The sequence below is a fragment of the Engystomops pustulosus genome, unplaced genomic scaffold (genome assembly GCF_040894005.1).
Source record: "Engystomops pustulosus unplaced genomic scaffold, aEngPut4.maternal MAT_SCAFFOLD_184, whole genome shotgun sequence".
NCBI lineage: Eukaryota > Metazoa > Chordata > Amphibia > Anura > Leptodactylidae > Engystomops > Engystomops pustulosus.
Genome location: NW_027285064.1, coordinates 1 through 14,677, shown reverse-complemented (window position 1 = coordinate 14,677; position 14,677 = coordinate 1).

Sequence of the window (14,677 nt, the reverse complement as noted above, 5' to 3'; positions counted from 1 at the left end):
AACATGCCCATGGAAGTAAGAGTTCAGCGGGAGAAGCCGCTCAGGCTACCCGGGAATGTGTCACTGTCCCCCGGCCAGACTTGGCGGCAGGTCCCGGGGAGGAATAGTGCCCATGGAAGTCGGAGCTCCAACCTCCAAGTTGACCTCAGCGGGAGCACTTGCTGAGGCTACCCGGGCATGGGCGACTGTTCCCCGGCCACACTTGGTCGGAGGTCCCGGTGTGGAACATGCCCATGGAAGTTGAAGGGAAGAGAACCGCGAAAGGGAGTTTGGAGGCTGAGCCGCGGCCGAGGAGGTCTCACCGATCCCGGCGTGATTCCAGCCAGGCCCGGTACCCTATACCGAACTCGGCAGGGTGGCTGTATCCGGGACCCTGGAACCCTGGGCGGGGAGCCTAGGGGCGAGAGGGGCCCCATGGAGCTCGGGCAGACTAGAAGTACCCTCGTCTGCCCGCTGGAGGGCGCCCTTCCCGGAGCGGAGGGGACCCCCAAGCGACCAAGTGCAAGCCGAGTTTGGAGCTCGAAACCCGGCCACACTTGGTAGTATGTCCCGGTGAGGAACATGCCCATGGAAGTAAGAGCTCAGCGGGAGCAGCCACTCAGGCTACCCGGGAATGTGTCACTGTCCCCCGGCCAAGACTTGGCGGCAAGTCCCGGGGAGGAATAGTGCCCATGGAAGTAGCTCAGCGGGAGCAGCCGCTCAGGCTACCCGGGAATGTGTCACTGTCCCCCGGCCAGACTTGGCGGCAGGTCCCGGGGAGGAATAGTGCTCATGGAAGTAGCTCAGCGGGAGCAGCCACTCAGGCTACCCGGGAATGTGTCACTGTCCCTGGGCCACACTTGGTCGTTGGTTCCTGATGAGGAACATGCCCATGGAAGTAAGAGTTCAGCGGGAGCAGCCGCTCAGGGCTACCCGGGAATGTGTCACTGTCCCCCGGCCAGACTTGGCGGCAGGTCCCGGGGAGGAATAGTGCCCATGGAAGTCGGAGCTCCAACCTCCAAGTTGACCTCAGCGGGAGCAGCCGCTGAGGCTACCCGGGCATGGGTGACTGTTCCCCGGCCACACTTGGTCGGAGGTCCCGGTGTGGAACATGCCCATGGAAGTTGAAGGGAAGAGAACCGCGAAAGGGAGTTTGGAGGCTGAGCCGCGGCCGAGGAGGTCTCACCGATCCCGGCGTGATTCCAGCCAGGCCCGGTACCCTATACCGAACTCGACAGGGTGGCTGTATCCGGGACCCTGGAACCCTGGGCGGGGAGCCTAGGGGCGAGAGGGGCCCCATGGAGCTCGGGCAGACTAGAAGTACCCTCGTCTGCCCGCTGGAGGGCGCCCTTCCCGGAGCGGAGGGGACCCCCCAAGCGACCAAGTGCAAGCCGAGTTTGGAGCTCGAAACCCGGCCACACTTGGTAGTTGGTCCCGGTGAGGAACATGCCCATGGAAGTAAGAGCTCAGCGGGAGCAGCCACTCAGGCTACCCGGCAATGTGTCACTGTCCCCCGGCCAAGACTTGGCGGCAAGTCCCGGGGAGGAATAGTGCCCATGGAAGTAGCTCAGCGGGAGCAGCTGCTGAGGCTACCCGGGAATGTGTCACTGTCCCCCGGCCAGACTTGGCGGCAGGTCCCGGGGAGGAATAGTGCTCATGGAAGTAGCTCAGCGGGAGCAGCTGCTGAGGCTACCCGGGAATGTGTCACTGTCCCTGGGCAACACTTGGTCGTTGGTTCCTGATGAGGAACATGCCCATGGAAGTAAGAGTTCAGCGGGAGAAGCCGCTCAAGCTACCCGGGAATGTGTCACTGTCCCCCGGCCAGACTTGGCGGCAGGTCCCGGGGAGGAATAGTGCCCATGGAAGTCGGAGCTCCAACCTCCAAGTTGACCTCAGCGGGAGCACTTGCTGAGGCTACCCGGGCATGGGCGACTGTTCCCCGGCCACACTTGGTCGGAGGTCCCGGTGTGGAACATGCCCATGGAAGTTGAAAGGAAGAGAACCGCGAAAGGGAGTTTGGAGGCTGAGCCGCGGCCGAGGAGGTCTCACCGATCCCGGCGTGATTCCAGCCAGGCCCGGTACCCTATACCGAACTCGGCAGGGTGGCTGTATCCGGGACCCTGGAACCCTGGGCGGGGAGCCTAGGGGCGAGAGGGGCCCCATGGAGCTCGGGCAGACTAGAAGTACCCTCGTCTGCCCGCTGGAGGGCGCCCTTCCCGGAGCGGAGGGGACCCCCAAGCGACCAAGTGCAAGCCGAGTTTGGAGCTCGAAACCCGGCCACACTTGGTAGTATGTCCCGGTGAGGAACATGCCCATGGAAGTAAGAGCTCAGCGGGAGCAGCCACTCAGGCTACCCGGCAATGTGTCACTGTCCCCCGGCCAAGACTTGGCGGCAAGTCCCGGGGAGGAATAGTGCCCATGGAAGTAGCTCAGCGGGAGCAGCCGCTCAGGCTACCCGGGAATGTGTCACTGTCCCCCGGCCAGACTTGGCGGCAGGTCCCGGGGAGGAATAGTGCTCATGGAAGTAGCTCAGCGGGAGCAGCTGCTGAAGATACCCGGGAATGTGTCACTGTCCCTGGGCCACACTTGGTCGTTGGTTCCTGATGAGGAACATGCCCATGGAAGTAAGAGTTCAGCGGGAGAAGCCGCTCAGGCTACCCGGGAATGTGTCACTGTCCCCCGGCCAGACTTGGCGGCAGGTCCCGGGGAGGAATAGTGCCCATGGAAGTCGGAGCTCCAACCTCCAAGTTGACCTCAGCGGGAGCACTTGCTGAGGCTACCCGGGCATGGGCGACTGTTCCCCGGCCACACTTGGTCGGAGGTCCCGGTGTGGAACATGCCCATGGAAGTTGAAGGGAAGAGAACCGCGAAAGGGAGTTTGGAGGCTGAGCCGCGGCCGAGGAGGTCTCACCGATCCCGGCGTGATTCCAGCCAGGCCCGGTACCCTATACCGAACTCGGCAGGGTGGCTGTATCCGGGACCCTGGAACCCTGGGCGGGGAGCCTAGGGGCGAGAGGGGCCCCATGGAGCTCGGGCAGACTAGAAGTACCCTCGTCTGCCCGCTGGAGGGCGCCCTTCCCGGAGCGGAGGGGACCCCCAAGCGACCAAGTGCAAGCCGAGTTTGGAGCTCGAAACCCGGCCACACTTGGTAGTATGTCCCGGTGAGGAACATGCCCATGGAAGTAAGAGCTCAGCGGGAGCAGCCACTCAGGCTACCCGGCAATGTGTCACTGTCCCCCGGCCAAGACTTGGCGGCAAGTCCCGGGGAGGAATAGTGCCCATGGAAGTAGCTCAGCGGGAGCAGCCGCTCAGGCTACCCGGGAATGTGTCACTGTCCCCCGGCCAGACTTGGCGGCAGGTCCCGGGGAGGAATAGTGCTCATGGAAGTAGCTCAGCGGGAGCAGCTGCTGAAGATACCCGGGAATGTGTCACTGTCCCTGGGCCACACTTGGTCGTTGGTTCCTGATGAGGAACATGCCCATGGAAGTAAGAGTTCAGCGGGAGAAGCCGCTCAGGCTACCCGGGAATGTGTCACTGTCCCCCGGCCAGACTTGGCGGCAGGTCCCGGGGAGGAATAGTGCCCATGGAAGTCGGAGCTCCAACCTCCAAGTTGACCTCAGCGGGAGCACTTGCTGAGGCTACCCGGGCATGGGCGACTGTTCCCCGGCCACACTTGGTCGGAGGTCCCGGTGTGGAACATGCCCATGGAAGTTGAAGGGAAGAGAACCGCGAAAGGGAGTTTGGAGGCTGAGCCGCGGCCGAGGAGGTCTCACCGATCCCGGCGTGATTCCAGCCAGGCCCGGTACCCTATACCGAACTCGGCAGGGTGGCTGTATCCGGGACCCTGGAACCCTGGGCGGGGAGCCTAGGGGCGAGAGGGGCCCCATGGAGCTCGGGCAGACTAGAAGTACCCTCGTCTGCCCGCTGGAGGGCGCCCTTCCCGGAGCGGAGGGGACCCCCAAGCGACCAAGTGCAAGCCGAGTTTGGAGCTCGAAACCCGGCCACACTTGGTAGTATGTCCCGGTGAGGAACATGCCCATGGAAGTAAGAGCTCAGCGGGAGCAGCCACTCAGGCTACCCGGCAATGTGTCACTGTCCCCCGGCCAAGACTTGGCGGCAAGTCCCGGGGAGGAATAGTGCCCATGGAAGTAGCTCAGCGGGAGCAGCCGCTCAGGCTACCCGGGAATGTGTCACTGTCCCCCGGCCAGACTTGGCGGCAGGTCCCGGGGAGGAATAGTGCTCATGGAAGTAGCTCAGCGGGAGCAGCTGCTGAAGATACCCGGGAATGTGTCACTGTCCCTGGGCCACACTTGGTCGTTGGTTCCTGATGAGGAACATGCCCATGGAAGTAAGAGTTCAGCGGGAGAAGCCGCTCAGGCTACCCGGGAATGTGTCACTGTCCCCCGGCCAGACTTGGCGGCAGGTCCCGGGGAGGAATAGTGCCCATGGAAGTCGGAGCTCCAACCTCCAAGTTGACCTCAGCGGGAGCACTTGCTGAGGCTACCCGGGCATGGGCGACTGTTCCCCGGCCACACTTGGTCGGAGGTCCCGGTGTGGAACATGCCCATGGAAGTTGAAGGGAAGAGAACCGCGAAAGGGAGTTTGGAGGCTGAGCCGCGGCCGAGGAGGTCTCACCGATCCCGGCGTGATTCCAGCCAGGCCCGGTACCCTATACCGAACTCGGCAGGGTGGCTGTATCCGGGACCCTGGAACCCTGGGCGGGGAGCCTAGGGGCGAGAGGGGCCCCATGGAGCTCGGGCAGACTAGAAGTACCCTCGTCTGCCCGCTGGAGGGCGCCCTTCCCGGAGCGGAGGGGACCCCCCAAGCGACCAAGTGCAAGCCGAGTTTGGAGCTCGAAACCCGGCCACACTTGGTAGTTGGTTGAGGAACATGCCCATGGAAGTAAGAGCTCAGCGGGAGCAGCCACTCAGGCTACCCGGGAATGTGTCACTGTCCCCCGGCCAAGACTTGGCGGCAAGTCCCGGGGAGGAATAGTGCCCATGGAAGTAGCTCAGCGGGAGCAGCCGCTCAGGCTACCCGGGAATGTGTCACTGTCCCCCGGCCAGACTTGGCGGCAGGTCCCGGGGAGGAATAGTGCTCATGGAAGTAGCTCAGCGGGAGCAGCCACTCAGGCTACCCGGGAATGTGTCACTGTCCCTGGGCCACACTTGGTCGTTGGTTCCTGATGAGGAACATGCCCATGGAAGTAAGAGTTCAGCGGGAGCAGCCGCTCAGGGCTACCCGGGAATGTGTCACTGTCCCCCGGCCAGACTTGGCGGCAGGTCCCGGGGAGGAATAGTGCCCATGGAAGTCGGAGCTCCAACCTCCAAGTTGACCTCAGCGGGAGCAGCCGCTGAGGCTACCCGGGCATGGGTGACTGTTCCCCGGCCACACTTGGTCGGAGGTCCCGGTGTGGAACATGCCCATGGAAGTTGAAGGGAAGAGAACCGCGAAAGGGAGTTTGGAGGCTGAGCCGCGGCCGAGGAGGTCTCACCGATCCCGGCGTGATTCCAGCCAGGCCCGGTACCCTATACCGAACTCGACAGGGTGGCTGTATCCGGGACCCTGGAACCCTGGGCGGGGAGCCTAGGGGCGAGAGGGGCCCCATGGAGCTCGGGCAGACTAGAAGTACCCTCGTCTGCCCGCTGGAGGGCGCCCTTCCCGGAGCGGAGGGGACCCCCCAAGCGACCAAGTGCAAGCCGAGTTTGGAGCTCGAAACCCGGCCACACTTGGTAGTTGGTCCCGGTGAGGAACATGCCCATGGAAGTAAGAGCTCAGCGGGAGCAGCCACTCAGGCTACCCGGCAATGTGTCACTGTCCCCCGGCCAAGACTTGGCGGCAAGTCCCGGGGAGGAATAGTGCCCATGGAAGTAGCTCAGCGGGAGCAGCTGCTGAGGCTACCCGGGAATGTGTCACTGTCCCCCGGCCAGACTTGGCGGCAGGTCCCGGGGAGGAATAGTGCTCATGGAAGTAGCTCAGCGGGAGCAGCTGCTGAGGCTACCCGGGAATGTGTCACTGTCCCTGGGCAACACTTGGTCGTTGGTTCCTGATGAGGAACATGCCCATGGAAGTAAGAGTTCAGCGGGAGAAGCCGCTCAAGCTACCCGGGAATGTGTCACTGTCCCCCGGCCAGACTTGGCGGCAGGTCCCGGGGAGGAATAGTGCCCATGGAAGTCGGAGCTCCAACCTCCAAGTTGACCTCAGCGGGAGCACTTGCTGAGGCTACCCGGGCATGGGCGACTGTTCCCCGGCCACACTTGGTCGGAGGTCCCGGTGTGGAACATGCCCATGGAAGTTGAAAGGAAGAGAACCGCGAAAGGGAGTTTGGAGGCTGAGCCGCGGCCGAGGAGGTCTCACCGATCCCGGCGTGATTCCAGCCAGGCCCGGTACCCTATACCGAACTCGGCAGGGTGGCTGTATCCGGGACCCTGGAACCCTGGGCGGGGAGCCTAGGGGCGAGAGGGGCCCCATGGAGCTCGGGCAGACTAGAAGTACCCTCGTCTGCCCGCTGGAGGGCGCCCTTCCCGGAGCGGAGGGGACCCCCAAGCGACCAAGTGCAAGCCGAGTTTGGAGCTCGAAACCCGGCCACACTTGGTAGTATGTCCCGGTGAGGAACATGCCCATGGAAGTAAGAGCTCAGCGGGAGCAGCCACTCAGGCTACCCGGCAATGTGTCACTGTCCCCCGGCCAAGACTTGGCGGCAAGTCCCGGGGAGGAATAGTGCCCATGGAAGTAGCTCAGCGGGAGCAGCCGCTCAGGCTACCCGGGAATGTGTCACTGTCCCCCGGCCAGACTTGGCGGCAGGTCCCGGGGAGGAATAGTGCTCATGGAAGTAGCTCAGCGGGAGCAGCTGCTGAAGATACCCGGGAATGTGTCACTGTCCCTGGGCCACACTTGGTCGTTGGTTCCTGATGAGGAACATGCCCATGGAAGTAAGAGTTCAGCGGGAGAAGCCGCTCAGGCTACCCGGGAATGTGTCACTGTCCCCCGGCCAGACTTGGCGGCAGGTCCCGGGGAGGAATAGTGCCCATGGAAGTCGGAGCTCCAACCTCCAAGTTGACCTCAGCGGGAGCACTTGCTGAGGCTACCCGGGCATGGGCGACTGTTCCCCGGCCACACTTGGTCGGAGGTCCCGGTGTGGAACATGCCCATGGAAGTTGAAGGGAAGAGAACCGCGAAAGGGAGTTTGGAGGCTGAGCCGCGGCCGAGGAGGTCTCACCGATCCCGGCGTGATTCCAGCCAGGCCCGGTACCCTATACCGAACTCGGCAGGGTGGCTGTATCCGGGACCCTGGAACCCTGGGCGGGGAGCCTAGGGGCGAGAGGGGCCCCATGGAGCTCGGGCAGACTAGAAGTACCCTCGTCTGCCCGCTGGAGGGCGCCCTTCCCGGAGCGGAGGGGACCCCCAAGCGACCAAGTGCAAGCCGAGTTTGGAGCTCGAAACCCGGCCACACTTGGTAGTATGTCCCGGTGAGGAACATGCCCATGGAAGTAAGAGCTCAGCGGGAGCAGCCACTCAGGCTACCCGGCAATGTGTCACTGTCCCCCGGCCAAGACTTGGCGGCAAGTCCCGGGGAGGAATAGTGCCCATGGAAGTAGCTCAGCGGGAGCAGCCGCTCAGGCTACCCGGGAATGTGTCACTGTCCCCCGGCCAGACTTGGCGGCAGGTCCCGGGGAGGAATAGTGCTCATGGAAGTAGCTCAGCGGGAGCAGCTGCTGAAGATACCCGGGAATGTGTCACTGTCCCTGGGCCACACTTGGTCGTTGGTTCCTGATGAGGAACATGCCCATGGAAGTAAGAGTTCAGCGGGAGAAGCCGCTCAGGCTACCCGGGAATGTGTCACTGTCCCCCGGCCAGACTTGGCGGCAGGTCCCGGGGAGGAATAGTGCCCATGGAAGTCGGAGCTCCAACCTCCAAGTTGACCTCAGCGGGAGCACTTGCTGAGGCTACCCGGGCATGGGCGACTGTTCCCCGGCCACACTTGGTCGGAGGTCCCGGTGTGGAACATGCCCATGGAAGTTGAAGGGAAGAGAACCGCGAAAGGGAGTTTGGAGGCTGAGCCGCGGCCGAGGAGGTCTCACCGATCCCGGCGTGATTCCAGCCAGGCCCGGTACCCTATACCGAACTCGGCAGGGTGGCTGTATCCGGGACCCTGGAACCCTGGGCGGGGAGCCTAGGGGCGAGAGGGGCCCCATGGAGCTCGGGCAGACTAGAAGTACCCTCGTCTGCCCGCTGGAGGGCGCCCTTCCCGGAGCGGAGGGGACCCCCAAGCGACCAAGTGCAAGCCGAGTTTGGAGCTCGAAACCCGGCCACACTTGGTAGTATGTCCCGGTGAGGAACATGCCCATGGAAGTAAGAGCTCAGCGGGAGCAGCCACTCAGGCTACCCGGCAATGTGTCACTGTCCCCCGGCCAAGACTTGGCGGCAAGTCCCGGGGAGGAATAGTGCCCATGGAAGTAGCTCAGCGGGAGCAGCCGCTCAGGCTACCCGGGAATGTGTCACTGTCCCCCGGCCAGACTTGGCGGCAGGTCCCGGGGAGGAATAGTGCTCATGGAAGTAGCTCAGCGGGAGCAGCTGCTGAAGATACCCGGGAATGTGTCACTGTCCCTGGGCCACACTTGGTCGTTGGTTCCTGATGAGGAACATGCCCATGGAAGTAAGAGTTCAGCGGGAGAAGCCGCTCAGGCTACCCGGGAATGTGTCACTGTCCCCCGGCCAGACTTGGCGGCAGGTCCCGGGGAGGAATAGTGCCCATGGAAGTCGGAGCTCCAACCTCCAAGTTGACCTCAGCGGGAGCACTTGCTGAGGCTACCCGGGCATGGGCGACTGTTCCCCGGCCACACTTGGTCGGAGGTCCCGGTGTGGAACATGCCCATGGAAGTTGAAGGGAAGAGAACCGCGAAAGGGAGTTTGGAGGCTGAGCCGCGGCCGAGGAGGTCTCACCGATCCCGGCGTGATTCCAGCCAGGCCCGGTACCCTATACCGAACTCGGCAGGGTGGCTGTATCCGGGACCCTGGAACCCTGGGCGGGGAGCCTAGGGGCGAGAGGGGCCCCATGGAGCTCGGGCAGACTAGAAGTACCCTCGTCTGCCCGCTGGAGGGCGCCCTTCCCGGAGCGGAGGGGACCCCCCAAGCGACCAAGTGCAAGCCGAGTTTGGAGCTCGAAACCCGGCCACACTTGGTAGTTGGTCCCGGTGAGGAACATGCCCATGGAAGTAAGAGCTCAGCGGGAGCAGCCACTCAGGCTACCCGGCAATGTGTCACTGTCCCCCGGCCAAGACTTGGCGGCAAGTCCCGGGGAGGAATAGTGCCCATGGAAGTAGCTCAGCGGGAGCAGCCACTCAGGCTACCCGGGAATGTGTCACTGTCCCCCGGCAAGACTTGGCGGCAGGTCCCGGGGAGGAATAGTGCTCATGGAAGTAGCTCAGCGGGAGCAGCTGCTGAGGCTACCCGGGAATGTGTCACTGTCCCTGGGCCACACTTGGTCGTTGGTTCCTGATGAGGAACATGCCCATGGAAGTAAGAGTTCAGCGGGAGCAGCCGCTCAGGGCTACACGGGAATGTGTCACTGTCCCCCGGCCAGACTTGGCGGCAGGTCCCGGGGAGGAATAGTGCCCATGGAAGTCGGAGCTCCAGCCTCCAAGTTGACCTCAGCGGGAGCAGCCGCTGAGGCTACCCGGGCATGGGTGACTGTTCCCCGGCCACACTTGGTCGGAGGTCCCGGTGTGGAACATGCCCATGGAAGTTGAAGGGAAGAGAACCGCGAAAGGGAGTTTGGAGGCTGAGCCGCGGCCGAGGAGGTCTCACCGATCCCGGCGTGATTCCAGCCAGGCCCGGTACCCTATACCGAACTCGACAGGGTGGCTGTATCCGGGACCCTGGAACCCTGGGCGGGGAGCCTAGGGGCGAGAGGGGCCCCATGGAGCTCGGGCAGACTAGAAGTACCCTCGTCTGCCCGCTGGAGGGCGCCCTTCCCGGAGCGGAGGGGACCCCCCAAGCGACCAAGTGCAAGCCGAGTTTGGAGCTCGAAACCCGGCCACACTTGGTAGTTGGTCCCGGTGAGGAACATGCCCATGGAAGTAAGAGCTCAGCGGGAGCAGCCACTCAGGCTACCCGGCAATGTGTCACTGTCCCCCGGCCAAGACTTGGCGGCAAGTCCCGGGGAGGAATAGTGCCCATGGAAGTAGCTCAGCGGGAGCAGCTGCTGAGGCTACCCGGGAATGTGTCACTGTCCCCCGGCCAGACTTGGCGGCAGGTCCCGGGGAGGAATAGTGCTCATGGAAGTAGCTCAGCGGGAGCAGCTGCTGAGGCTACCCGGGAATGTGTCACTGTCCCTGGGCAACACTTGGTCGTTGGTTCCTGATGAGGAACATGCCCATGGAAGTAAGAGTTCAGCGGGAGAAGCCGCTCAAGCTACCCGGGAATGTGTCACTGTCCCCCGGCCAGACTTGGCGGCAGGTCCCGGGGAGGAATAGTGCCCATGGAAGTCGGAGCTCCAACCTCCAAGTTGACCTCAGCGGGAGCACTTGCTGAGGCTACCCGGGCATGGGCGACTGTTCCCCGGCCACACTTGGTCGGAGGTCCCGGTGTGGAACATGCCCATGGAAGTTGAAAGGAAGAGAACCGCGAAAGGGAGTTTGGAGGCTGAGCCGCGGCCGAGGAGGTCTCACCGATCCCGGCGTGATTCCAGCCAGGCCCGGTACCCTATACCGAACTCGGCAGGGTGGCTGTATCCGGGACCCTGGAACCCTGGGCGGGGAGCCTAGGGGCGAGAGGGGCCCCATGGAGCTCGGGCAGACTAGAAGTACCCTCGTCTGCCCGCTGGAGGGCGCCCTTCCCGGAGCGGAGGGGACCCCCAAGCGACCAAGTGCAAGCCGAGTTTGGAGCTCGAAACCCGGCCACACTTGGTAGTATGTCCCGGTGAGGAACATGCCCATGGAAGTAAGAGCTCAGCGGGAGCAGCCACTCAGGCTACCCGGCAATGTGTCACTGTCCCCCGGCCAAGACTTGGCGGCAAGTCCCGGGGAGGAATAGTGCCCATGGAAGTAGCTCAGCGGGAGCAGCCGCTCAGGCTACCCGGGAATGTGTCACTGTCCCCCGGCCAGACTTGGCGGCAGGTCCCGGGGAGGAATAGTGCTCATGGAAGTAGCTCAGCGGGAGCAGCTGCTGAAGATACCCGGGAATGTGTCACTGTCCCTGGGCCACACTTGGTCGTTGGTTCCTGATGAGGAACATGCCCATGGAAGTAAGAGTTCAGCGGGAGAAGCCGCTCAGGCTACCCGGGAATGTGTCACTGTCCCCCGGCCAGACTTGGCGGCAGGTCCCGGGGAGGAATAGTGCCCATGGAAGTCGGAGCTCCAACCTCCAAGTTGACCTCAGCGGGAGCACTTGCTGAGGCTACCCGGGCATGGGCGACTGTTCCCCGGCCACACTTGGTCGGAGGTCCCGGTGTGGAACATGCCCATGGAAGTTGAAGGGAAGAGAACCGCGAAAGGGAGTTTGGAGGCTGAGCCGCGGCCGAGGAGGTCTCACCGATCCCGGCGTGATTCCAGCCAGGCCCGGTACCCTATACCGAACTCGGCAGGGTGGCTGTATCCGGGACCCTGGAACCCTGGGCGGGGAGCCTAGGGGCGAGAGGGGCCCCATGGAGCTCGGGCAGACTAGAAGTACCCTCGTCTGCCCGCTGGAGGGCGCCCTTCCCGGAGCGGAGGGGACCCCCAAGCGACCAAGTGCAAGCCGAGTTTGGAGCTCGAAACCCGGCCACACTTGGTAGTATGTCCCGGTGAGGAACATGCCCATGGAAGTAAGAGCTCAGCGGGAGCAGCCACTCAGGCTACCCGGGAATGTGTCACTGTCCCCCGGCCAAGACTTGGCGGCAAGTCCCGGGGAGGAATAGTGCCCATGGAAGTAGCTCAGCGGGAGCAGCCGCTCAGGCTACCCGGGAATGTGTCACTGTCCCCCGGCCAGACTTGGCGGCAGGTCCCGGGGAGGAATAGTGCTCATGGAAGTAGCTCAGCGGGAGCAGCCACTCAGGCTACCCGGGAATGTGTCACTGTCCCTGGGCCACACTTGGTCGTTGGTTCCTGATGAGGAACATGCCCATGGAAGTAAGAGTTCAGCGGGAGCAGCCGCTCAGGGCTACCCGGGAATGTGTCACTGTCCCCCGGCCAGACTTGGCGGCAGGTCCCGGGGAGGAATAGTGCCCATGGAAGTCGGAGCTCCAACCTCCAAGTTGACCTCAGCGGGAGCAGCCGCTGAGGCTACCCGGGCATGGGTGACTGTTCCCCGGCCACACTTGGTCGGAGGTCCCGGTGTGGAACATGCCCATGGAAGTTGAAGGGAAGAGAACCGCGAAAGGGAGTTTGGAGGCTGAGCCGCGGCCGAGGAGGTCTCACCGATCCCGGCGTGATTCCAGCCAGGCCCGGTACCCTATACCGAACTCGGCAGGGTGGCTGTATCCGGGACCCTGGAACCCTGGGCGGGGAGCCTAGGGGCGAGAGGGGCCCCATGGAGCTCGGGCAGACTAGAAGTACCCTCGTCTGCCCGCTGGAGGGCGCCCTTCCCGGAGCGGAGGGGACCCCCAAGCGACCAAGTGCAAGCCGAGTTTGGAGCTCGAAACCCGGCCACACTTGGTAGTATGTCCCGGTGAGGAACATGCCCATGGAAGTAAGAGCTCAGCGGGAGCAGCCACTCAGGCTACCCGGCAATGTGTCACTGTCCCCCGGCCAAGACTTGGCGGCAAGTCCCGGGGAGGAATAGTGCCCATGGAAGTAGCTCAGCGGGAGCAGCCGCTCAGGCTACCCGGCAATGTGTCACTGTCCCCCGGCCAAGACTTGGCGGCAAGTCCCGGGGAGGAATAGTGCCCATGGAAGTAGCTCAGCGGGAGCAGCCGCTCAGGCTACCCGGGAATGTGTCACTGTCCCCCGGCCAGACTTGGCGGCAGGTCCCGGGGAGGAATAGTGCTCATGGAAGTAGCTCAGCGGGAGCAGCTGCTGAAGATACCCGGGAATGTGTCACTGTCCCTGGGCCACACTTGGTCGTTGGTTCCTGATGAGGAACATGCCCATGGAAGTAAGAGTTCAGCGGGAGAAGCCGCTCAGGCTACCCGGGAATGTGTCACTGTCCCCCGGCCAGACTTGGCGGCAGGTCCCGGGGAGGAATAGTGCCCATGGAAGTCGGAGCTCCAACCTCCAAGTTGACCTCAGCGGGAGCACTTGCTGAGGCTACCCGGGCATGGGCGACTGTTCCCCGGCCACACTTGGTCGGAGGTCCCGGTGTGGAACATGCCCATGGAAGTTGAAGGGAAGAGAACCGCGAAAGGGAGTTTGGAGGCTGAGCCGCGGCCGAGGAGGTCTCACCGATCCCGGCGTGATTCCAGCCAGGCCCGGTACCCTATACCGAACTCGGCAGGGTGGCTGTATCCGGGACCCTGGAACCCTGGGCGGGGAGCCTAGGGGCGAGAGGGGCCCCATGGAGCTCGGGCAGACTAGAAGTACCCTCGTCTGCCCGCTGGAGGGCGCCCTTCCCGGAGCGGAGGGGACCCCCAAGCGACCAAGTGCAAGCCGAGTTTGGAGCTCGAAACCCGGCCACACTTGGTAGTATGTCCCGGTGAGGAACATGCCCATGGAAGTAAGAGCTCAGCGGGAGCAGCCACTCAGGCTACCCGGGAATGTGTCACTGTCCCCCGGCCAAGACTTGGCGGCAAGTCCCGGGGAGGAATAGTGCCCATGGAAGTAGCTCAGCGGGAGCAGCCGCTCAGGCTACCCGGGAATGTGTCACTGTCCCCCGGCCAGACTTGGCGGCAGGTCCCGGGGAGGAATAGTGCTCATGGAAGTAGCTCAGCGGGAGCAGCCACTCAGGCTACCCGGGAATGTGTCACTGTCCCTGGGCCACACTTGGTCGTTGGTTCCTGATGAGGAACATGCCCATGGAAGTAAGAGTTCAGCGGGAGCAGCCGCTCAGGGCTACCCGGGAATGTGTCACTGTCCCCCGGCCAGACTTGGCGGCAGGTCCCGGGGAGGAATAGTGCCCATGGAAGTCGGAGCTCCAACCTCCAAGTTGACCTCAGCGGGAGCAGCCGCTGAGGCTACCCGGGCATGGGTGACTGTTCCCCGGCCACACTTGGTCGGAGGTCCCGGTGTGGAACATGCCCATGGAAGTTGAAGGGAAGAGAACCGCGAAAGGGAGTTTGGAGGCTGAGCCGCGGCCGAGGAGGTCTCACCGATCCCGGCGTGATTCCAGCCAGGCCCGGTACCCTATACCGAACTCGGCAGGGTGGCTTTATCCGGGACCCTGGAACCCTGGGCGGGGAGCCTAGGGGCGAGAGGGGCCCCATGGAGCTCGGGCAGACTAGAAGTACCCTCGTCTGCCCGCTGGAGGGCGCCCTTCCCGGAGCGGAGGGGACCCCCCAAGCGACCAAGTGCAAGCCGAGTTTGGAGCTCGAAACCCGGCCACACTTGGTAGTTGGTCCCGGTGAGGAACATGCCCATGGAAGTAAGAGCTCAGCGGGAGCAGCCACTCAGGCTACCCGGGAATGTGTCACTGTCCCCCGGCCAAGACTTGGCGGCAAGTCCCGGGGAGGAATAGTGCCCATGGAAGTAGCTCAGCGGGAGCAGCCACTCAGGCTACCCGGGAATGTGTCACTGTCCCTCGGCCACACTTGGTCGTAGGTCCCGGTGAGGAACATGCCCATGGAAGT